The following is a 26167-nucleotide window of genomic DNA, read 5'->3' as shown; positions in this document are numbered from 1 at the left end:
GTCGGCTTGCATCATCACTATAAAATTGCAAAAGAACCAATGCTGACTGCTGATGTGCCTACCCACACAGCAAAAGTACTCCGCGGCGGATCGGCCGAAACGGACCCGTATCAGCGTCCACTTGCACGCAATGACGGATCCGAAACGAAGGCGGTCTGTTTTGGACCCGCACATTGAAACATATATCCGCCAGGGACCCGCAACGGACTACTAAAAATACTGTCTCATCTGGCCCAGGTCCGTTTTGGACCCGTTTATCTCATTTTCAAAATCCCTTCTGTTCTTGTTGTAGGATAAAATAGGATAAACTAAATATTAAGATAAACTATGCCTTGTGACATAAACTATCACTATGTCTAGCCTAGGCTACTACAGCAATATAAACCTAAGCTTAAATCTGCATTGCCTTGTATTTTTAACAGAACAAATTTGTAAATAAGCCTAACAGAGAAGTTCCAATGCAAGACACAAATTTACTGTACAAAAGTAATCACTACTCAATGGAAATATAAAATTGACATTTTGCATTTATGGAGTTATAGGTTATAGTCTATTCAGTTTTTGTTAAGTAGCTTATGTTGGGTAGGCTAATCTACATTCATTTTATGGTCAAAACCTAATTTAATGCTTTATACTGTAGGCCTAGGTCGGTGCAAACATAAAAATATTTTATCTATTAGACCACAACTTCAATGAAATGTTGCACTGCATCAGAAAATGAATAACTGGTGAACGACAAGAGGTTCAATAAAAAGATGGTTTATTGTTTAAACATTTCTTTTACTCCGTTTGTGTGGATGGAGGTGGGACACGTCTCCTCGTTGCCCGATCTGCTGCCAGGTTGAACCACCTGATTGCATGCTTGGTGACCTCTGCATCCGTGGCTGACCGGGTCACAGTGTTTTTCCTCACAGCACCTGTAATCAAACAGACAGATGGTCTGTAGCATCCAAAGCCAAGTATGCTTACACAATACAATATTTGAGATAGCTATGAGATTAAATTAAAAAGAAACGTGACTTACAAAGTTATAAACAGGGTTGTGGAGGTTAAAATAAGAGGTGGGTAAACTATGAATTCATGATCCAGGTAAGGTGTGCCGAGCCTATCGCTATCGGTCATTAAAAAAGACATCCAAAATGTTCAAACAATATCAGTGGTATTAAATGGTCCCTTGATCAGAGCACATATTGTATGTGGATAAATTAGTGTTGTTTTGTAATATTTTAAGTTTGGTAGGGTCCTATAACATTCTATTTGGAGGTAAACTCTTAACATTACATAAACCAATGGATAAACTCTATTTTTGACATTTGAGCAGTGGGTAAACTCCATTTACTTGCATTTAGTCCTGGTTTACATTACATTATATTAAGTCATTTAGCTGATGCTTTTATTCAAAGCGACCTAACATTTAAGCTATATGTTGCAGCAGAGACCTTATGTGTTATGTTAACCATTCCAAAATCAACACTAAATTAAAATACAACTCACATGGTAATTTACAACCCACACAACTCAAACAAACGGCATTCCATCAGTGTGTATTATTATTATTATTATTATGGAGATCCAAGATAAATGATACACGAGGAAAGCTATCAGAACCACCAGGCAGCCAATAAGTTTGCATGCATTTACTTTGATAACATGATGGGCCTGTTGCCCACACCTGGGGTGCGTTTCTCTTGACATTCAATTCAATTCAATTCAAGTTTATTTGTATAGCGCTTTTTACAAAATAAATCGTTACAAAGCAACTTTACAGAAAATTATGTTTCTACAATATTTAGTAGTAGCTAGTAGTTTGTGTACATTTGACAGGATTTTAGAAAAAATAAAAATAATAATAATAATACAAGACGTAGTCAGCTAGACGATGAACTATCAATATTATTAATTAAGTTATTATATGATTCAGTCACACATTTAGCAATAATTGTTAGTTCTGTTTGTTGATTCAAGGTAGCATCATCTGGGGTCCTCTGAGGGTCAGCATCATCTCTTCTCAGGTGTTTTGGATCCAGACTGGAGCTTGTTTAAATCCTAGTTACCACGGGATGTAAATCCCGTGGTGAAACATAGAAACAAAATACAGACATCATTAGCATAGCTGCTGATCCAACAAAGTAAAATTAGTTTAACCCAAGTTAATGAATAAAAATGCACCTTTGAACAGATGCAACTACACTCACAATTAAAAAGATACATTATTCGAATGCTTGGCGAAAGAGATGTGTTTTTAATCTAGATTTAAACAGAGAGAGTGTGTCTGAACCCCGAACATTATCAGGAAGGCTATTCCAGAGTTTGGGAGCCAAATGTGAGAAAGCTCTACCTCCTTTAGTGGACTTTGCTATCCTAGGAACGACCAAAAGTCCAGCGTTTTGTGACCTTAGGGTGCGTGATGGGTTGTAACGTGGTAGAAGGCTAGTTAGGTACGCTGGAGCTAAACCATTTAGGGCCTTATAGGTAAGTAATGATAATTTGTAACTGATACGGAACTTAATAGGTAGCCAGTGCAGAGACTGTAAAATTGGGGTAATATGATCATATTTTCTTGACCTGGTAAGGACTCTAGCTGCTGCATTTTGGACTACCAGTAGCTTGTTTATTGACGAAGCAGGACAACCACCTAGAAGTGCATTACAATAGTCCAGTCTAGAGGTCATGAATGCATGAACTAGCTTTTCTGCATCAGAAACAGATAACATGTTTCGTAGCTTGGCAATGTTTCTAAGATGGAAGAATGCAGTTTTTGTAACATTGGAAATATGATTTTCAAAAGACAAATTGCTGTCTAATATAACACCCAGATTTCTGACTGTAGAGGAAGTAACAGTACATCCGTCTAGTTGCAGATTGTAATCTACAAGATTCTGTGTAGTGTTTTTTGGTCCAATAATTAGTATCTCTGTCTTATCCGAATTTAATTGGAGAAAATTGTGTGTCATCCAATCTTTTACATTTTTAACACACTCTGTTAGCTTAGATAATTGGGAAGTTTCATCTGGTCTCGTTGAGATATATAGCTGAGTATCATCAGCATAACAGTGGAAGCTAATTCCGTATTTTCTAATAATATTACCAAGGGGCAACATATATATTGAAAATAGAAGGGGACCTAGGACGGATCCTTGTGGCACTCCATATTTTACTGATGATAAATGAGATGACTCCCCATTTAAGTAAACAAAATGGTAGCGATCGGACAGGTAGGATCTAAACCATCTTAGAGCCTGCCCTTGAATACCTGTATAGTTTTGTAATCGATCTATGAGTATGTCATGATCTATGGTGTCGAACGCAGCACTAAGATCAAGTAAGACTAGAAATGAGATGCAGCCTTGGTCTGACGCAAGGAGCAGGTCATTTGTAATTTTAACAAGTGCAGTTTCTGTGCTATGGTGGGGCCTAAAACCTGACTGAAATTCTTGATAACCGCCAGCTTGAATGGTTTTGGGACGTGTCCTAAAGTTAACGACGAGTTTATGATATTGAGAAGCGGTTCTTCGGCTACAGGTAACAGCTCTTTCAGTAATTTAATGGGTACAGGATCTAATAAACATGTTGTTGGTTTAGATACAGTGATAAGTTTATTTAGCTCTTCCTGTCCTATGGTTGTAAAGCACTGCAGTTTATCTTTGGGTGCGATGGATGAAACTGAAGTGTTAGACGCTGTAGAATCTACATTCGCTATTGTATTTCTAATGTTATCTATTTTATCAGTGAAGAAATTCATGAAGTCATTACTGTTTAACGTTGGTGGAATATTTGAATCAGGTGGCATCTGGTAATTTGTTAACTTAGCCACTGTGCTAAATAAAAACCTTGGATTGTTTTGGTTATTTTCAATGAGTTTGTGTATATGCTCTGCCCTAGCAGTTTTTAGAGCCTGTCTATAGCTGGACATACTGTTTTTCCATGCAGTTCTAAAAACTTCTAAGTTAGTTTTTCTCCATTTGCGTTCAAGACTACGAGTTAATTTCTTGAGAGAGTGAGTATTACTGTTATACCATGGTACAGTACGTTTTTCTCTAACTTTTTTCAATTTGATCGGGGCAACAGCTTCTAATGTATTAGAGAAAATAGTGCCCATGTTGTCAGTAATTTCGTCTAATTCGTGTGTATTTTTGGGTACAATTAGCAGTTGAGATAGATCAGGCAGGTTATTTGCGAATCTTTCTTTGGTGGCTGGAACAATAGTTCTGCCCAGACGGTAACGCTGCGACATATAGTTAATATCAGTTATACGCAGCATGCACGATACAAGGAAATGGTCTGTAATATCATCACTTTGAGGTACAATATCTATAGCAGTAAGATCGATTCCATGCGATATAATTAAATCTAGTGTATGATTAAAACGATGAGTGGGCCCGGTGACATTTTGCTTGACTCCAAAGGAGTTTATTAGGTCAGTAAACGCAAGTCCTAATGTATCATTTGCATTATCAACGTGAATATTAAAATCTCCCATGATTAGCGCCTTATCAACTGTAACTAGAAGGTCTGAGAGGAAATCTGCAAATTCTTTTAGGAATTCTGTATACGGCCCTGGTGGTCTATACACAGTAGCCAGAGCAAGAGATACATTAGATTTCTTTTGCATGTCTGACAGAGTAACATTTAGAAGAAGTATTTCAAAAGAGTTAAACCTGTATCCTGTTTTCTGGGTAACATTGAGAATATCACTATATATTGTTGCAACACCCCCGCCACGACCAGTCTGACGGGGCTCATGCTTATAACAGTAGTTTGGTGGAGTAGACTCATTTAGACCAAAATAATCATTTGGTTTTAGCCAGGTTTCAGTCAAGCAGAGTAAATCAAAACTATTATCTGTGATCATTTCATTTACAATAACTGCTTTTGGTGCGAGTGATCTAATATTTATGAGCCCAAACTTTAAAAATTGTTTTTGTTCATTTACTTTACATTTTTCTGGTTTAATTACGATAAGATTTTTTCTAGATCCTACATTATATTTATATTTTGACCTCACTATTCGGGGAACAGACACAGTCTTAATAGGTTTTACAGCGCAAGTACCTTTAGCATTTAAGCGGTTAGAACAAAACTCATCATAATGGTTATTTGAGAATTGTCTTACTAGTCACATGGAGCGAAGTGTCCTGGAGATGTTGTCAGAGAGAAGCTCCGCTCCAATTTTGCTGGGGTGTAATCCATCAGCGCGAAACAGTCTAGGACGCTCCCAGAAAAGATTCCAGTTATTAACAAATAGCAGTTTCTGTTCTTTACACCATGACAACAACCATTCATTTAAAGCAAAAAGTCTACTGAACCTTTCGTGTCCTCGTCGAGACGTGGGCAGTGGTCCTGACACAACGATCGTCGCCGCGGGCGTCGTGCTGCGAACCGTCTCGATCAGGCTCCTGAAGTCCCTCTTCAGCGTCTCCGTCTGCCGCAGCGTGGTGTCGTTAACCCCGGCGTGAAGCACGACCGCTCTGGGGCTCTCGCCGTCCTTCAGGATCGCGGGTATCTGCGCAGAAACATCGAGAACACGAGCACCAGGCAAACAATGAGTGTGCACTTTACCTTCGGCTAACGTAGCACTTACGTGTCGGACGATGGAGTCTCCGATGATCACAGCGTCGCGTCCTGTCTCGCGGAGGGGAGCGAAGCGGTTCTGGATGGAAATCTCGAAGGCAGGAGGGGGAGAAGTCGTCGCCCGGGACCCAGCTCGCGTCCTCCGCTGTGGATGCACCCAGGGTCCGTGGTGTCACGGCGTCGCAGTGAAGGACATCTGGGAAGATCGCGTCCTGGGTGCCCCGGGCCTGCGCAGAGAAACACACGGAGTAGACGTGGTGGGACTGTTAACAGCACGCTGTATACTTACCCCGGACTTGTGAGCGTCAGCCCGGGATGATTCCAGCGCGGCTCTCCGCTCTCTCAGCTGGGCCTGCTTCTGTTCCAGGTCGCGAATCTGCTTCCCCACGGCCTCGAGCTCGAGCTGCACAGAGTGGAGACATTCATCCGCCATTAAAGCAAGTAACAGTGAGTACAGCAGTGGTAATGTGTGAGAATAGAGTATTAGCAATGTAAGCGCAGTTAGCAGCAACCACGCTTTGCTGATGCTAACTGGCTAAAAGCTAATAGCGGACCCGGGAGATCAAAATAAAACTAGTGATAGCGAGGCGCTCTGATTGTTTTTGTTGTAGAATACAATAGAGGATATATTCACGCGTTATATAAACGGAATCAATGATGTGTAAAATTGATTTTTAAGTTAAAAATAGTCAATGAAAAGAATATAGTGACGGAGCTCAAACGTAGTACAGCCGTAGTGCAGTGCAACGTAGTACATGACAATCCACTGTGATTCAGATCCCTAAACTTCGACCGTAGTTGCATTTTTATGCACAAGTGCAGGTACGCCACTGTTTCACCCCAAGACTGTGCCGGAAGTTGTCATCTCCACTTTCTAGAAGTGCACCTATGGTCGACACCGTTTACAGTGACAGCGACAAACTGAAGGACTCAGACGGAGGGAGTCTCACAGCAATTTTGAAGATTTGCTGCATGTCAGAAAGGTAGGCTTTTTATTATTATCATTATTGCACTGCCTGATAGTTAACAGGAATATTTTTAGTAGCTTACTTTCAAGTACATCAAGTGATGTATAGTTTACATTTTAGATTAGGGGATGTGTTGTAAATTATTGATTCATGCATTTACACGTCATCTATGACATACAAAAAAAAAATTAACATCATTTATGAAATGCAAAGTCGCGTTTAGTAAAGGATTAGTTAATTGTCAAAAAGAAAAAGGCTTCACGGTCATATTGGTAAGATGGTTGCAGCGATTTTTAAGGCTGCCCTAACATTTACAAACTATTGACTTTGAATGCATTTAATTACTTTGTATTATATACTTACTGAAAAGCAAGGTCTAAGTTGCTATCCTACTGAAGGGGCTTTTTGTTATTAACACCCTTCCAGTTGATCTGATGAGACACCTCATCAGTGAAGAGCCTGCCCAGGATGTTCCAGGTCACCCTCTTCACATCCTGGCCTCCAATGGTGGCCAAAGAAGAAATCTAAAAGGCAAAGACATCTTTTTTAAATAGACAGTAAGGTAAACATTTCTAAGCTCAAGTTGAATTTAAAGGTGCATTTAAAATGTTTTTGTTCCTTTTGAAAGCATCCAGAAATGTAGAAGTGTGAACTCATGAAACATGTACTTGGATCACACCCTCATGGACCTGTGCCACCTTTACAATAATAATGATGGACAATCAATTAACCTAATGGCACCATACAGTAAGAAAACTCACGAATCTCTGTCGAGCTGGGCCATTTGACGGTTCCTTCAGAAACATTTCAAATTCCTCCACGGCCTCCAATTGTTCCAGGGGAAACTGGATATTTTCAGGCCTCTCAACATCTGGCCCCGGGGTGCTGTTCAGCCTGCTGCAGAGGTAGTTCACCTTTGCCACAAGCTGGTCTTGTTGCTATTTAATGGTTTTCAGCAGGCTAAGGATGTGGACCTGTTGACAAACATTAAATATAACTAAAATGTAGTGTATAAAATATATCACGTTTCAGTGTTTATCCTCATTACTCATAATACTGACATTAGTTAATGACAAAAGTTATTGTCAAAGTTTGAAGAAAATGTGATGGTTGTGGGAATTTATTCCAAAATCTTTTGCATAGAATGACCCTCCAGTATTTGTCAGTTATTGCTCACCAGAGCAGGGAATGGTATCGGCCATTCATCCCCCTCGCCATGTTGGTCTGTAGGTCAGGCTTGAACAGGCTTCCTCTGCTGTCTGCATGTTGAGGACTGGTGCGGGGGGTGGAGGGAGTTGTGGAGGGACTGCCATTCCTGGGCCATAGTGATGAGTGGTTGTGATCTGTTAACCATGGTAGGCTGCGAGGCTTGCAAGTTACAGGCAAATAAAAAAAAATCTCTTGTCATGCATGAACATGAATTTGGTATAAACTACCTACTTCAACCCCACGATTGAAATTTTAAATCTGAGATGGTAATGCAGATGCAGTCTATTGATTTGAAACAGAGTGGCCATTGCTGTGTTAATATAGATAGGGCCACTGTAGACAATATTATTTCAGAGAACAGTTTTTCCCTAGACAGTTTTCTCCAGGTTGAGGAGTAGTTACTCTGCTGCCTGGCACTCTGCAAGATGATGGAGCTGAAGGAATGGATACAAGGAGAGGGGAATATCTTTAGCACTAAGAATGTTAACCATATCTCTAATATTAATATTATGATTTGTTATTTCGATGTTAAGAGATTATTCCTTACTCTTCCAGTGAAATTGGTTCGGGGATGAGGCTTCAAATGCACCAGGCAATTTGGAAGGTCGTGGCATCCTCAGAGATGCAAAGTCACCATTTTCTGGCTTCTTCTTCACTCTCATCAGAGTCCCCAAAACGATGGCTGTTGGGTAACCATTATGATTATTGCAATCCCAAAATTGCCAAATATACATAGTACAAGCAACTCTGGTCTATTTTTTAATGCTACGGGAAATAACCTTCCTATTACTGTAGAAACATAACATAAAAACAAGATAGAACACACTTACATTGGCTTCCTGAATCTTTTCTCTGGCAGCTTACCCTCCTGCTCTGCCTCAGACTGTAGCTCAGAGGTGTTGCAGCCATTCTGATATTGAGTCATAAGCTTAATGGCATCTTTGTAGTTGTCTAAAATTGAATGTGTTAAAATGAACATGAGTTTCAAATTAGCTGTAAAGCTGCACAGAACATGATAATAATAATAATTATTACTATAGATATAAATGCAATATTATAAACAATCCAAGGACAAGACAATAATTTCATATGCATTTTCAGAACATAGAAATAATACGTTATTCCAAGCAGAAGGAGAAGCAACCATTCAATTATTTTTTACACAAGAATTTTATGAATTGGCATACCACAAGTTCTTACGACCCTTATACGACGTCATATCTTGGCCAGTTTGGCTCATGCTTCTCCTCGTTAGCAGCTGCTCTTTTCACACGTTCAGTGCTCTTAAAGCTGGGCCGGTACACCCTCTTTCTGTCTCAACTGGTTCACGAGTCGCACGTACCATCTCCTCCGACACCTTCTCTCATTTCGGCCTTTTAGTTTTAGTAACTTAACAAAAATTAACAGTTTTTGGACCTCGATAAGCTCCAGCTCCAACATGATCTGCTCTCTGTCAGTCACCATTGGTCGTAAAAGCCCGCGAGGATCGAGGAATGTGAACACAGTGGAACCCGCTCGCGTCAACTAGCATTTCGGCGGTGTAACTGCAGAGCAGAACAGACATACGCAGAAGTATAAATGCTCACAACAGCGTCGCCTACGTGCGTAGCCTACGACGTACACTGCGGCGAACACTCGACGCAGAAGTATAAATCGGCCTTCAACCGTTGCAGTAAAGGCGCGTCCGCGTCCGAGCATCCGACACGGGTCCGCTCAGGATCCGCTGTTTGACGGCGCTGCCCGGAGGCGGAGCTGATCCTCTGGGCGGCACCAAAACGAATTTGACAGTCACGCGGGTTTGGCGACTTGAAGGCGGATCCGCCTAGTAGTCTCCTGCTGTGTGGGTACTCAACCATGGCAAAAAGTAAGAACTGTTTTGTTCCAGTTGAAAGGTAAGGATTTTTTTGGTAGTTATTGATTACTATTCTGATTATCCTGAAATTGAATCGCTCCGTTGTACAACAACAAGTGATGTGATTAATCACATGAAACGTATTTTTGCCAGACATGGAATTCCCTTCATTGTGCAAAGTGATAATGGTCCTCAGTATAGTAGTCGTGAATTCAGACTGTTTGCTGAACAGTATGGCTTTAAGCATACAACGTCGAGCCCCCTTTATCCAAAGGCAAATGGAAAAGCAGAAAAAGGGGTGCAGATAGTGAAAAGGCTGTTGAAAAAAAGCAGCTGCGAGTAATTCGGATGAATGGCATTGTTGAGTTATCGTTCTTCCCCACTTGGTTGTGGGTTATCTCCTGCCGAACTACTGATGAACCGTAAGTTGTGTGATACATTGCCAAAGTTGTCTTTCAAAAGAGAAAACAAAAGTTTGACATTGAAAGAGATGCAACATCAGAAAAGAAAACAGAAAGAATTTTATTATAAGGGATCTCGGCAACTGATACCTCTTTCTGAGCAGGATGTGGTTAGAGTTCCTCAACAGGCCAACAGGATGGAGAAAGAAAGCTGTTGTTCTAAAAGAAGTAAATCCAAGGTCATATCTTGTTCAAACAGAGGATGGGCAAGTGCTAACGAGGAATCGGAGGAGTTTGCTGAAATCTGCAGAACCGTTAAGTCTGCAAGTCAAATATAGAATTGTCTCCATTTGGATGTGCAAACTTCTCATGAAGAAATGCCCTCTGTTGCTGTGTCTCTTCCTGTTGCAGAGTCTCCTTCTGAGGTTCAGCTCTCTGAACAGTCTCCAGAACTGGTTTCATCTGCACCAAAGACTGACAGTCCAATTTTAAGAAGATCTAATTGTGTTAGAAAACCACCTGCTAGACTAGACTTGTAAAAAGTTGTGTTGTGTTGTAAATGGTAAAATGGAGCAATTGATTGTTTTGGTGTGGGATTGTATAAAATCAGGTGCATTTGCTAAGGATTGGTGTGGTAATTTTTTGATGATGAATGTTCCAAGTGGAATAAAGATGCCAGCACCAGTAATTCCTTGTATGGGTTTATTGTCTAGTTCTTGAATAATTCAATCTATGTATACGATTACCCATCTGTCAAGCATGTCAGTCACCTGCGCCTCTCTCCTCAGCTGGGTGTTTTTGGAAACCTCACGGAAAGTTTGGAGAAAGGCTTCAAAGGTGGAGAAGGGTGAACAGCCAGTCCCCCATACAGCAGTAGCCCAATCCAATGCTCTCCCGGTCAGCAGTGAACAAATGAAAACAATGCAGCTGGAATCTATGGGGTAACAATGGTTGCTGGTTGACGAAGAGCGAACACTAAATTAAGAAGTCCTTGCATGTAGTGGATTCTCCATCAAATCTATCAGGGAAAGCGAGTCGTGGGCTGACTGTGGGTGTCGGAACCTGGAGTGTGTTGTTAGGAATAGGTGGTGAATTAGAGCCAGCTCCTGGAGGTGACAGACTGAGTCCTTGCAATTCTCTGACCAGATCCTCGGTTCGTGTGGTGAACCGGTTTAACTGGTGTTGGTGCAGGGAGTGCTGGGACGCCTTAGCAGAGAGTTCCATAGATAGTTGCATCATCGCCTCTGGAACGATATATGGGGAAGTCTTCTGTTGTGACACATCAGAAGGCATTAGATTCATTTGCAGCTTTATTGAGAATAGTCAGACAATACAGGGTTGGATACCGGCAAGGCAGAATAATGAAGAAAGGGCTTAGACAGAACCTTAACCAGGGGAGAGTTCAGGGCAGGCGGCAAACAAACAGAGTTAAGAGAAGGCAATCTGAGTCAGGCAGGCAGAGAACAATCAGAGAATCGAGAAATAGTCCAAGGTCAATACATTAGAAAATAAACACAGGTAATAATGCTCCGAAAAGACAGCTGGGGCAAATCAAGACTTCGCAGTAACTGAGCATTTGGTGACTGCTTATATATGTTGGTATGTGGGCGTGTAAATAAGGTGCAGGTGTGGAGAGTGATGATGTGAGTGTGAGTGATTAGTCCCAGGTATGAGGGATGATGGAAAATGGAGTCCGAATCAGAGTTTGTCAATATTTTGGGGACGGTTCCCTCTGGTGGTGAGGAGGAGGCGGTATGGGAACCTTTAAACGAACCTTTAAAAGATCTACTTTAAACATTCTACTTTTTTACATTTATAATAGTGTTAGTTTACTTCCAAATTAAAATTGTGTGATTATTAACTTACCCTCTTTTTTTGCCAGAATCATGACTTTCTATCTTCTGTGGAACAAAATGGGAGATTTGTTTTTTAGTTATGTATTGGTTGCTCTTTTACATAAAATGAAAGTTAGACTTTCAAGCTCCAAAAGCACCATGAAAATATAATGAAAATGATCCATATTACATGTGCACTATGAGTCTTCTGAAGCCATTCAAGAGATTTCTGAGGAACAAATTAAAATCTAATTGAACTTATTTATTCACCAACAACATCAACCAAAGTTTCAAAATGAATGCCAAAAGTTGTGTAGCTTAAGGATATGGCAACACCATTTGACATTATCATATGACTGACTGTACTTTTGTACGACTTGTATGTTTTTTTTTTTTACATTTTTACATAATGGGGCTTGACAGTGGCAGTCCCCATTGATTACTCATTCTCTGGCTGCTGGATCACAGTATGTCGGGCCAAAACCAATGACTGGCAGAACCAACAGAGAAGCCATTAAATAGAGCGAGTTTCTTTCTGCATTCTTGAGTGGAAAAATGCTTTCCCATGCCACCACCACTGGTCCTCCAACATCTACCAGACTTGGATTCTCAATCATCAGGTCGTTACAGTCTCCATGGTTAATGCTTGCAAAGCAATTTTTTTTTTAAAGAACATGCTGTCACTGATGACAATGAAATGAAAATAACATCTTACACTTGCGAAACAGACTTGGATCTACTCCTGCTTTATAATGGCTTTAGAATGGGATCTCCACCAATAAGCTGGTGTGTGGTGGGCGTTCTGGCGCAATATGGCTGCACACTGGTGGTGGATGAGGAGATACCTCCCGACAATGTAAAGTGCTTTGAGTGCTTAGAAAAGCACTATATAAATGTAAGGAATTATTATTATTTATTACAAATATTGTTGTTTTAACGAAATCCAAGGTGACATTATTGAGTATGTATGTTACTCACCTCACAAAAATACAAACAAAAACATCTTGACAGTCTGTAAGCATTCACTGTATGATAAAGCCTATTAGAACGCACCCATTTTTGTGAATATTGCACACCTGTCACGAACGTACACGCAAACAGAGAGATCCAATTTCAGTGTTTATTTTGGAGAATCCAAAAATTGTAGTCCATACAGGCAAGATGTCATTATTAACAAAAGCAGTCCAAAACAAGAAACAAGAAAAACACGAGAAAGCAGGGTGACACAAAACAAGGACTTCATGAAACTAACCGGGTATATATGGATGGTTGATTCTATGGGGAAGTGAGACCACTAGTGGACACACAGGGAACAAAGACCAGACACTGTGACATTACCCCTGCTCTAAGGAGCAGCTACCAGATGCTCCTCAGAACACAAAAACAAACCAAAGAACAAAGAGACCAGGAGGGAGGTGGACTGGTGGAGGATCAGGGGGAGGGACGGAGGGCCAGGTCCATAGAGGGGAACAGAAACAGGAAGTGATGAAAAAAACAAACAAACAGAGAGACCAAGGCAGATTGGAGAGTTCAGGGGCCCAGGGGAGTACCGACAGGGCAGGAATCCAGGGTGGAGCAGGTGGAACTGACGCCCACCGGGACGGCACAGGCGGAACCGGAGACCACCACAGCGGGGCAGATGGAACCAAAGCCCACCAGGGTGGATTAGAGGACCACCACAGCTGAGCAGATGAGACAGAAGCCCACCAGGGCGGCGCAGAGGACCACCACCTCCGTGCAGACGAGACAGAAGCCCACCAGGGCGGAGCAGATGACAACCAAAGTGGGGTCAATGGCACAGGAGAGCAAGCCTGGTCAGGTAAGGCTGAAATAGAGAACATGAACAGGTTAAGGGTGGCCTCCGTGGCTATGATTAGATGGTAGATGGTCTCCAGGGCCATGAAAGGGCAGGCTATGAGTTTGTGGATGGCCTCCATCGCCATGACAGGATAGGACAAGCGCTCAGGAAATTCTGCTGAGATGTGAGGAGGCTCTGGAAGTTTGGCTAAGATGTGACGAGGCTCTGGTAGAGCCGTGGTGATTTGAGTGGGTTCAGGAAGGTCAACTGTGGCTTGACTTAACTCATGAAGATCATTGTTAATTTGACTCTGCTCATGAAGATCAAGAGTGACTTGACGTTGCTCATGAAGATCAAGAATGACTTGACTTTTCTTAACAGTCGCATCTCAGCTGATCTTCTAGAGTCTCGCCATATCTCAGCTGTTCGTCCAGAGTCACATCACATCACAGCGGTTCGTCCAGAGTCACGTCACAGCTGGTCCAGAGTCAAATTACATCACCGTTATTTGTCCAGAGTCAAATCTCGTCACCACTAATCGTCCAGTGCCAAGTCCCATCACAGCTGTTTGTCAGAGTCCTGTCACTTCCTGTCTGTCGTAGCCACTCAAGGTCTGTTCTTCAGACTCTCACACTAGACTGTTAGCCATCACCATGGACTACACCCTGTGTTTGTGACCACTTCTTTCAATAAAAAGCTTGCATATGGATATGCACGTCTCTTGTTCCTGTCGCTCCATAACAACAGTAGTCTGGAGGACTTACTTAGACTAATAATTATTAGGTTAAAGACAGGTTTCAGTTAGGCAGATTATGTCAAAACTATTATCTGGGATCATACTGCCTTAGGTTGAGTGATCGAATGTTTAAGAGTCCAAGCTTTAGAAATAATTGTTGTTCACTTAATTTGCGATTTTCTGGGTTAATCACAATCAGATTTGTTCTAGATCCTATACAAGTAGGGCTGGATGTTTTATCGAAATTAAATTGCAAATGCGATAAATCACGATTAGGCAGTGGCTGCGATTTTCATTCATATCATTCAGTTCTGTGATCAGCAGTAAATATCCATCCAAAGGCCAGAGGGCGCTCTTGCGCTGAAAATTCAAATATACCCTGAAAAAGAAACCCAGGAAATGCTACAGCCATGATGAATTAACAGAATATTTAACTGTTTTCATTGATTCAACATTACTAATAAACACACGACTACAACAATACATGGTTTATCAGAGTTTTTCTTTTTAGAATTTTATTATTTTATTCTAATTGCCTTTATCACTGCCTAGAATACTATGAAATATGTTGCATGCCTTATTATGTGTATGAAGCCATATCATCTCACAGTTTACTTTAAACACTCGACTTACATTATGAGGTGAGTTTGGAGTAAAAATATGTTATGAAATGTGGTATTTTCATGTGCTTTCACATGGAGCAGAATTTATTACACAGAGCCGTAGTTCACTGACAAGCTACACAAACAGCTTTCATAATGGCAGATTGATTTCTTTGATTTCATAATAGCGTGATTCAAATGTTCTGTGATTATGAACGCAATTTTGTGTGGATTGTAATTATCTATGGCTCTGTGCAGTAAATGTTACTCCTTCTGAAAGCATGTGCATTAGATTTACTACTAATCGCAGAACCAGCTTTACTGAGAAAATACGCATGACAATAACATTGGATTAATTGTGCAGCCCTATATAATAGATTTATTATTTGATCTCATTATTCAGGGATCAGACACAGTCTCTATCAAATGGACTAAACATGCGCTACTATCGTTTAAGTTGATAGAACAACAAAGACTGTAATTTGAGGATTGACTTACTAGTCATACAGTGCATAGCATCTTCGAGATGTTGTCCGACAGAAGATCTGTTCCTGCTCTCTGGGGTGCAGGCCATCAGCACGATAGAGCCTAGGTCACTCACAGAAAAGTTTCCAATTATTAACAAAGAGCAGTTTCTGTTCATTAGACCATAACATTAGCCATTAATTTAGAGAAAATAATCTTATGAACCTTTCATTTCCTCGTCTGTACATCATAAGCGGTCCAGACACGATTAAGTCCTGCTTTAGAACCTCCATCTGCCGCAGCCTGATGTCGTTCACCCCCGCATGCAGCACGACAGATCTGAGGCTCTCGTCGCCCTTCAGGATCGTGAGTTCCTGCGCTGCAACGTCGAGAACACAAGCACCAGGAAAACAATGAATGCACACCTTATCTTTAGCTGATGTAGCGTGTATGTGCTGGACGTTCAAGTCACAGATTTTAGAAAAATAAGTGCATAAAACATAACGTAAACTAAAAGAAAGTCACAGAAAAGTTGATTAAACAATTATCTTTAGCGTTCTTATATCCACTGACTGTGCATATTGTTGTGGCTTTGAGACACAGTATTAAGGTTACAAGGTTGTGGTTTTATACCACAACGAGAACAGGGTTTTTCTCCCAGTCTGGGCATAATGGGGCTGTTTGAAGTTTATTAAGAAAAACACAGAGGAGACAAACCCAATTAGTAGCAGAGTTTGATGGAATAAGAGAATTCTTGACTTATGTCTAATAACTAAGAACTGAAAGTCACAAAATTACACACACACACACAAAAAAATAACCTTAACAATGTAGTAAAATTGGAAATAGTAAATTACTTAGTAGTAATTTTTGCTATCAATTTTATTCATTTATTTATTTGCAGCATTGTATTTTTTATTTTGGTTTGTATCTTTTTATTCATGATTGATCTTTACTTTTTATTTGAAAAATTTAATTGCATTTATTTATTAGATTTGATTTATTTAAATCAAATCTAATGTATATGACTTTTATATGTGCGTGTGATATATGTGCCTAGGTTAGCTAGGTACTATAGTTTTTTTAACAAAAATACTTTTTTTTTTTTCCAGCATGCATAGATGAGCAGGCCAAAGCAGGTCTTACAGGTTCATGAAGGGAAATGAGTTGGTGGCAGGCACACACAACTTCTGAATATACAGAAGAATAGCCAGTGGTGTACACAAGCAAAACAGCAGCTCTTTATGTCAAAGGGAAATCTTCAGAAGCACTCATGAGGCTCAGCATCCTGTGATTGTGCAGATACAGAGGTTCATATGCTCAAGTTTTCATATGGAAAAAGGATACTGCATGATTTTTTTTTTCATGCAACTTGTCAGTTTATCTTTTAAAATTAAACAGATTTATGTCTACACTGTGATATTCAAAATATTATACTACAAAAAAATATTATTCATGTATGTAGTCAATATTTATTTATTAAGGTGTTTTACCATCCCTTGCTTTTAATACAGCTTCCAAGAAGTTCATCTTGGTGCTCCAACTGTCCAAGTCTCATGATAATTTTTTGCATTATAGCACTGGTGACTGTTGGTCTCTTTTATGGATGTTGGCTTTGTGAAGCTCTCTGTGGTTTGTGTGGAAACACACTTCACGGTGAATATTGAGGTTTACTGACACTTTGTTGCAGTAGTTCTGTGTTGTTTGGACACAGTCCTTCTTAGTGTTTCACAGTCCCTGTTTTTTGGTCCATGATTTGTCATTTTTAGATTTGTGGCAGTTCACCGATTTCACTCACAGTGTGTAGTAAACACTGCTGAACACAACATATACTACACTGATATACAAACTAGAGAATATACACATAGTCTATATAGTCATGGTTTAGGAAATTTCCTGTTTGCAAGACCTTAAAAAAAAGATAAATAGTTGAAACACCTTTTACTGTCATCATTCAGATGTGTTGTGTAACACAAATTATCAGCTGAACAAAAAATACACATTTGTACATGATGCATGGTTGAAATGGGGAATTTGATGGTGAAAATGTGTATCTGCAATGCAGTTAAAGTGTCAAAAACTTTACATAACTTAAATAACGTAAGTTTACATATTATTAATTAGATGTAGTTGATTAATGATTAATTTATTCCTAGCTGTAATTTATTTCCCTTGTTCATTTGAAATATTTCTCCACAGAGACGATGTATTGCGTAATGCTATTCAGCAGTTGTGCTCAATGGAAGATTTAAGCTGGTTGACCACAATCCCTGGTGATTTTTATCATCTGGACCATTTTAAATTTTTGGATGCAAACATGAGAGAAATCATGTTTTAATCAAACTTATTTAATTAATATCACTGGAATCGGTATATTCTAATCATAATTAAATATCAGATAAACACAGTTCTTCATTGACATCCGATATATCTAACTTTGTTGTTGACCTTGAACCTCCAGGCTCAAGATAGGAGAAACGCTTGTTAATGCTAACACTTTTTTATTAGCTTCTGGCATATAGCATTCCAGGCTATTCTTTAGGTCAACTGCTTTATTTAGTTATTTGAGAATGAGATGTAATTAATTCAATCTTTTCTGCTAACACCGTGTCCAACCAGACACAGACAAGATAAAAGGTATCCTTTTCATGTTAATCTGAAGTATTTGCCCTAACTAGCCACGAGTCACAATGTCTAATATAGGCAAAGAGTGGCTGAAAGCTCAAGTACTTCTTGAGTTTTTTATAAAATTAAAATGGTTTCTGTTGAGTTTGTATATGTGAGTAACTAATAGTCATAATGGAAACGACAATGGATAATTATATCTTGATTAGTTATACATCATATCTTGAAAATACTTTAGAGGAAACCAGAACATTCAAACTGTGAACTCATTGCAAGTGCAAGACTGCACTTCAGCTTGAAAGGCCGCACACACTGTCATATTGGCTGTTATTTGTGATTGATTTTGTCTAATCCTATCAATATGTCACATCTGTGTGGACAAACAAATGCTTTTCACTGGAATCTTGTTGGATCCTATTTAATTTGGACACAAAGTTCCTTTTCACAGAAAAAACAGCAATTCTTGTTTAATCTGGTCTGTGTCATTCTTCACTCAGGTTGTGGTGAGAAACAAGTACGCTGTTCATGTGAACACAAGGTCTGGATATCCAGGTACTGACCAACAAATCAACTTCTGTGCCTCTAGACTTGCTGACAAATTTAGCAAGAGATATGCATATGTATTTACAAAATACTTGAGAAAGGCAATAATTAAACCTGTGACAGGTTGAACTTTTTCAGCTGATGAAGGAAGTACAACCTCTGCTGGGCCTTTTTCACAATGGAGTCAATGTGAACGTCCCACTTCAGGTCCTGAGAGATGGTTGTGCCCAGGAACCTGGATGACTCCACTGCAGCCACCGTGCTGTTCATGATGGTGAGTGGGGCAAGAGCAGGGGAGTTTCTCCTGAAGTCCACGATCATCTCCACTGTTTTGAGCGTGTTCAGCTCCAGGTTGTTGTGACTGCACCAGAAAAAGCCAGCTGCCCAACCTCCTGTCTGTAAGCAGACTCATCTCCATCTTGGATGAGTCTGATGACTGTGGTGTCTTCTGCAAACTTCAGGAGAATGACCGTGGTCTTTAGAGGTAGAGTCATTTGTTTAGAGGGAAAAGAGCAGTGGAGAGAGAATGCAACCCTGAGGAACTTCAGTGCTGATGGTGCGGGTGTTGGATGTGATTTTTCCCAGCCTCTCTAGCTGCTGCCTGTCTGTCAGAAAGCTGGTGATCCACTGACAGATACAGGTGGATACAGAGAGCTGTGTGAGTTTATTCTGAAGGGTGTCCGGGGATGATGGTGTTGAAAGCGGAGCTGAAGTCCACAAACAAGATCCTTGCATAAGTCCCTGTTTTGTTCAGATGTATGAGGATATAGTGCAATCCCATATTGACTGCATCATCCACAGACCTGTTTGCTCAGAAAGCAAACTGCAGGGGGTCCAACAAGGGTCCAGTAATATCCTTCAATAAGGCCAACACCAGTCTCTCAAATGACTTCATGACAACAGATGTTAAAGCAACAGGTACAGGGATGATTGTGGAGCATTTGAAGCAGGAGGGGACTTCACACTGCTCCAGGGATCTGTGAAGATCAATGTGAAGATGGGTGATAGCTGGACAGCACATGCTTTGAGGCAAGCTGGAAAGACAATGTCTGGGCCTTTGGCTTTCCTTATCTTCTGCTTCCTGAAGACTTTTAACACATCTTCATTGAAGATCTTGTAACTGGTGATGGCTTGCAGGTCATTCCACACTGTTGTAGCATCATTACTTAAAAGCTGTTTTTTTAGCTTTTCGGAGTAGTTTATCTTTGCCACTCTTATCTCCTTATGTAGTTTGTATTTGGCCTGTTTGTACAAGTCTTTGAGGGTACATAGGGTAAAATACATGGGGGTAACCCCCCCCCCCCCGAAGTCCTGGCCACAGCTATGATAGCATCCAATAGTGGAGCTGATGGAGGAAGGAGCCATGGTGGAGGAAGGGCTGATGGCTCCAGGTGGCTGAATGACAGCAGCGGAGCAGGTGGTGTTGGAGCCCAAAGCGAAGATGGAGAACCGAAAAGTCAGGGTGATGGGGAGGACCCGGAGGACCAAGGTGAAGTCGGAGGGGAGGAGGATCCTGACAGAGCTTGAGGGACAAGTTGTAGCCAGAGGAGTGGAGTCCTGAGGCAGTAGATAGTCAATGACAGACTAAGGCGGCGCCGGAGGGGCGAGGGAGCCCAGCAGAGCAGGTGGACTGACAGGCCACAGTGGAGATGAGGGAGCTAGGAGCCATGGTGGAGAAGTTGGGTCAAATGGCCGAGATGGAGTCTGGGATTTAGAGGCTAGGGATCTTCCAGCCACAACGCCAATGGAGACTGGCAGACCCACCACACAGATGGTGAGCTGAGGGTGAGCAGAGGGGCTGCTAGGAGACAGTGGTGGGGATGGTGAGGACTGGTACAGAGGTGGTGGGAGAGAGAGGCTGGGTGGGAGTTCTGGATGCTCAAGGGGTTCAGGAACGGTGTGTGTTGCCCATACACACCACAAGGCCTCTCCCAACACCGGGAGCAACAGTGATAGGGGGATGACCTCCGTGGTCTTTGTCCCACAGGCAGATAGTTTAGGGCAGATAAGACAGATTGCAGAAAGACAGTTCAGGGCAGACAGATAATTCAGGGCAGGCAGATTATTCAAGGTGAGCTCATCTTACCCTCAGCCATGGAACAGGGGGCAGATTTTCCTTCTGCGTTTTCTACATAATGTTTTACCCCATGGCGAGCTCTGTAGCCGGCTCTCATACTGTACCTGATCTGACATCATGAGCTCTAGCTCCAGGGTGACCCTCAGCTCTTGCCTTTGCTTGAGGACCTTCCAGTTGTTTTTCCCAAACCAAGGCAATATGTACTGACCGAGAATGCCTGCTGGTCACCCATTCACATGACTGATGCTAAAGCAAGCTGGAGGGCAGTCTTAAGTGAAATGGGCCACTCCTCAGCTGATAGTAGTTGCTCTAACGAAGGGCCTCAAAGAGCCCCAAGGACATTGGAGAAGCCCCAGGTCATAATCATATGGCGATGAGGCAGATCCACCCTCCTGGGGTTGTTCCTCATTTCTTTCAACTGACAGGCCAGCCACTTGGACATGGTTTGCCACAATAACACTGAGAGAGGATGAAGCACAGTCCTCAGCAGTTCCTGTAGGAAAGACAATGTCACAAGATAAGGGAACTTCATTCCAGAATGTGCATCAGTCTGAATAGACAGACCACATTAAACAATAGATGCTCCTGAAATAGGGTTCTTCCCTCTTGGGAAAGCATGATGGCTCATGGTGAGGGGCCATAGATGTAGGATCCAGAACTTGGGTTAGGGGTGCCAACTCATTCCCTTTGCATGCCTTGACCTATTAAGTTCATTGTGAACTTCAGGAAAGAAAGTGACAGTTCTTTGGCAAGGAGCTCACTGGTGGTGCCCAGGCTAAAGAAACCAGAAACCATTTGTCAAGGCAGCTGCAGGCTGGCTCCTCTGGGGTCAACCACTCCAAGCCAAGCTCCTCAATGACCTTGGCATACGAGATCCATGTCTAGACTAGATTTGGCATCACCTGGCTCACTATACGGCAGAGGGGCGGAGGCCTCCATGGAGTTTGCCAAATCATCAGCAACAGAAGTGACCGAAGACACAATATCATTGGTAAAATCCTCCTCAGAACCCCCAATAGAGACCAAACCACCTCCACCTGACAAGGGGCGCTGGTTCTTGTGAGAAAAGAGCAAAATGGAATCTTCTCGACATAGGAAACATGAGACTTATTGGATAAATAAATATCCACTTCATCCAGTGCCATTTGTTCTGTGTTCTTAAGTATCCCAATACTGCTTGCTTTAAACCTTTTAAGATGATTTATTGAAAGAATGGTCAAAACTAATCCAAATTGATTCAGACTATTTGGCAAAGCTATTTAGCCAGTTCAGTGAAAGTACCAACTTATTATGACTCAGTAGACAGAAACATGGGACACACACAGGGGTAGACTTACCCATTAGGCAAAGGTAGGCAACCGCCTTGGGCCCCCTAAAGCAATTTTAGCAGCTACTTTACAAATGGGAATACAACAAATTCATGACATGGGTAAAACAAAAAGGAAAAAAATAAATAATACATTTCAAATGCATGGTAGCTTGTGTATATTACTTGCTGCTACTCAAATAGCTCAAAGAGCTTTCAACATTAAGACATAGGTGAATAGAAAAAAAATCTGTTTTTCATGGAATTCTCTCTTCATATTGAATCAGTATTAACAGCTTGAGTATCTAAAAGTAGAAACTTGCCTGAGGGCTTTCAACATGCTGACATGGATGTAAATGTTACAAAGAAATGGTATGCGCACAATGCCCTTTTCCTATCAAAACCCTTTGTGCAAGGAATGGAAAATATTTTGTTCCCACAAAATTAGCTGTTGAGACTTTCAACAGAACAATAAAAATAATGTATTCTAGGGTGTATGCTTTTCAGGACTGGTGATTGCAATTGTTTTCTTCATTTTCTTTTCCATTACAATTTCAGAATGTCACAGAGGTGTTAAGAACTTATTGTTAAATAAATTATGTCCTACAGCCTTCCTCTTATATTATATTGTATTCAAATAGTATATGCCATAAACTATATACAATAATATAGTTAGCAATAATTTGCATTTAGCATCTGTTATATATTTTTTTCTTCTTAGCAAATAGCAGTATGTTTACTAATATGCATGCTTCTGACTCACCTTTTGAATGCAGTTTAGGCTGATGGATTCATTTTGGCATGTTGTTTTTTCTTGTCCTTCTTCTTTTATGTGTTCATAATTCATTGGATTGTGGAAATCTCTGTAGGTGTCATGACAGGAAAAACAGCACAGATTCATTTATGCATTGAGCCAGTGCCTATTAATTATGTATTTCCATCTGTTACAACCTCAGTGTCTCACCAGTGAACAATAAAATCATAGTCCTACTGTCTGGGGACCAGCGTTTTCAAACATCTATATCAGAGTAAAAGTTTTATTTTCTGTGAAGAAGAGAGATTTACTTTGTAAAGTTCATACATTAGTAATTATTAATTCATTTGTCACAGGTTTTTTTATTTCAATATATATTTTTATATTTTTTTTTATGTGTCCAAATTTTTTTTCAGATTATTATGATTGCAGATAGCAGAGAGAAGCAATGACAAATGCAAATAATAAAAGGCAACCAAGACCTGTGAAATGGGCATTTATTTTTTATTTCTAAGGATAAAATGGCTGAGAATAGGGATTGATGATTATATTTGAAAGCCATAATAAAAAAAAAAAAAAAATTTAATAGGCTGAAAAAAATGATCAGACTTCTGTTTTGCTGAACCTTTGCTAATATTACAGAAATATGTATAATATGTCCACATAGTATTTCTCAGTCTCTCTGTACCTCACTGATGTCTTTAGTCTTGGAAGATTTCTGCTCATGTTCAGATCATTTGCTAATAGTTTTGTTTACACTTAAGCTTCTATTTAATGACATCACTTACATTGCATGTTAAATAATACAAATTATCTTAAACATATCTTTAAGATTTTAGTTTGCAGAAAACTGTATCAGTATGTCCTAATTCAAATAACATTAATACTTCACTGCTGGAAATCCCATAAACAAAGCCTATTCTTAAATTATGCTAAACTGCTAAATATATCACCACATGCTCTTTGAAGGACAGCTTTGCAAACAAACCAAAAGAGCTGTTTGCATATTCTAATATATGGTAATTAACAGTAAATAGCTTTCAGAGTGCAGCATACATAACATTTCTGCCTCATATTAATTCCCTATAATCCATTTTGTTGATCAATGACCTTTAATTTTGCTTCATTATCAGTTTCATTCCACAAACATTGTGTATTCATGAGAGAATGTTTACAGAAAGAATAATGAAAATAAACCCCACATTTATATGAGAGGTATGCATTTACATGTCACTCCCAAAATTTTAGTGCATAAAGAGGGCATATGGCCATACGCAGCACAAAAAACTGTTTTTCAACACCCAAAAACTTTTATTCAAATTATTGACAGATTATATTTAGCCTAGAAATAGTTTCTTTTTAATCACTAAAAAGGTGTCACTTACTTCAGTTCATCCCAATCTCACAAAGTTCCTTTATAACCAATGAACCTCTTGTTTACATCTGGTTACAGTGAGAGGACTCGTGGAGAGTGCACAACAAAATCCAGTGTTTAGCCGTGAGAGATTTCTGACTCATTTGAATGGAATAGCCAATAAGTGGTGTTCAAGAATCAACAGTTTACGAGTTTACACTTACATAAAACCTCTGCCATTTTATCACCATTTTATTGTGACCTGGAGGCAAATGCCAGTGTGGGAGAAGACAGCTCCTCTGATGTGCGCGGTCAGCAACAAAAAACCCGTAGCCAGCAGGTCACTAAAATGTTGTGTAAGTAGGCCAGCTGGCCAGTAATTGAACTCTCAAGTATGACAGTGCCATTGCAGTGTTAAAGGGATAACCCACACTAAAATAAAAAAAATTTACCCCATGATTTACTTACCCCCAAACCATTCTAGGTGCTTATGACTTTATTCTTTCAGAAAAATGAAATCTGAGTTTTTTGTTGTTGTTGTTGTTTTTTATGTACTGGCTCTTCCCAGTTTTATAATGGCAGTGAATAGGAGACAAGATTTTGAAGCCCAAGAAAATGCATCCATTCATCATAAAAAGTGCTCCACATAGCTCCAGGGGGTTTAACGGAGGACTGTTACGTACCTACAATGCAGGCTGTTCTGAGCATGTTTTCATGTTTAAATAATTTACCAATGATGATTCTAACACGAGTTTTGAGCAGTGTAGAGTAGCGCTTATTTGTCATTTCTCCAATCACAAATGCAGACATGGTTTTATTTTTACGAGGCGCGATGCAATGCAGCACATAAAAAGACAGCGTTTAGACAACTTGACACCCGATGACACACACATTTTTTGTGTCATTTGTTTGGGTGAAGAGCACGCACGCAATGTCTTTGAGGAGGCAATCTCTTTCCAAAGAAAAAAGGCAGACATCTACTTCCCCTTCCCCTTCCCCTAATTCCCCTGTAACCACCAGATCTCCACCTGATCAAGGTTAGGTGGAAACCTCTCGCACAACAGTCTCCTATGCTGGACCTATAATGTTTTTGGCTGGTTCAATGCTCATAGCAACCACCTTACTGATGATCTGGACTAAAAGGAGGTGCCTCTTGATTGGGGCTCCAGCGCAGGAGGGTGGGTGAGAATGTAACCCTTTCTGTATATACTTATGTGTATTAAATTGCTGGTGGTTATTTGTCTACTAATAAACTCTGTGAGTATCCTTTGCAGTGCTCAGTTACAGTGTTCACTAAACACTTGTCAGCACCTGCCTTCCAGCTTTATGTTCTGGTATTAGGCGGCTTAGATCACAGGTTTCTGTGGGAGCCTCCTTGATCATCAGGTCTGGCACAGCACTGCAGGGAATTTCATGGATGTCCGGCCAGATCACCCTGAGGGGTTTCCTAGCCGCTTAGTTGTGCTGTTGCATCCAGCAGGAAGTGGAGGTGGCAGTTACAGAACTCTTCTTGTATATGCTGCCTCAGGTAATGCTCCCCTCGCCAGAGGTTTGTAAAATTTGAGCTTGCCTCTCCCGTGTGGTTCAGCGCCTCTACGAGGCTTAGAAACCTTTAGGTACACACGCTCTGTGTACTTTCTGAAAACCACATGGTGGTCAGTGTGGTTTCCCCAGAGCGCTCCAGCATTATTTCCACAGATCGAGGTAATGACTCTCAAACATACTGTTTTGAGATGCACCATCCCATCTATAATCTGCTCTTTCAGAGTGCAACGAGAGCCCCTCCTTAGAACAGTATTTAAAAATCCATGCTATGGTAAGTGTGCACGTGAAGTCTTTGCACACTTTCTGAAATCCACACTGTGGTAAGTTCGAACACTAGTATTCTGCGTTCTTTCTAAAATCCTATATGGTGAGGGCTTCGCACGGTTACTTTGTGCCCTTTCTTGAGCAGGAAAAAGCCCTGTTCATCTTGGGTGCCACTCCATCTATGTATCCTCTTATACCGATCTAGAAAGGGTGTTGCTACTAGAGATCTGTTGAGACAGCTCCGTCAGCAAGCTTATGTGTA

The 26167-nt window shown here is 40.7% G+C and overlaps 2 long non-coding RNA genes across 3 annotated transcripts; both read right to left on the bottom strand.

Moving 5' to 3' along the window:
* Positions 1-749: 749 nt before the first annotated feature.
* LOC113065175 (uncharacterized) lies at positions 750-7902 on the bottom strand. The gene is made up of 4 exons (XR_003278947.1): positions 7717-7902; positions 7301-7513; positions 6903-7063; positions 750-917 (listed from the first exon to the last, which is right to left on the bottom strand). It is a non-coding gene; the product is annotated as an uncharacterized LOC113065175 (long non-coding RNA).
* Positions 7903-8116: 214 nt separating this feature from the next.
* Positions 8117-24321, bottom strand: LOC113065174 (uncharacterized). 2 transcript variants are annotated; one of them, XR_003278946.1, is made up of 7 exons: positions 24128-24321; positions 22752-22851; positions 15471-15816; positions 11868-11902; positions 8579-8699; positions 8296-8430; positions 8117-8182 (listed from the first exon to the last, which is right to left on the bottom strand). It is a non-coding gene; the product is annotated as an uncharacterized LOC113065174 (long non-coding RNA). The 2 variants fall into 2 exon arrangements; XR_003278945.1 differs by lacking the exon at positions 11868-11902.
* Between the last annotated feature and the right edge of the window lie 1846 nt (positions 24322-26167).

Source organism: Carassius auratus, chromosome 47, assembly GCF_003368295.1.
Source record: "Carassius auratus strain Wakin chromosome 47, ASM336829v1, whole genome shotgun sequence".
Lineage (NCBI taxonomy): Eukaryota > Metazoa > Chordata > Actinopteri > Cypriniformes > Cyprinidae > Carassius > Carassius auratus.
This window is presented reverse-complemented; position numbering and strand designations above follow the sequence as displayed.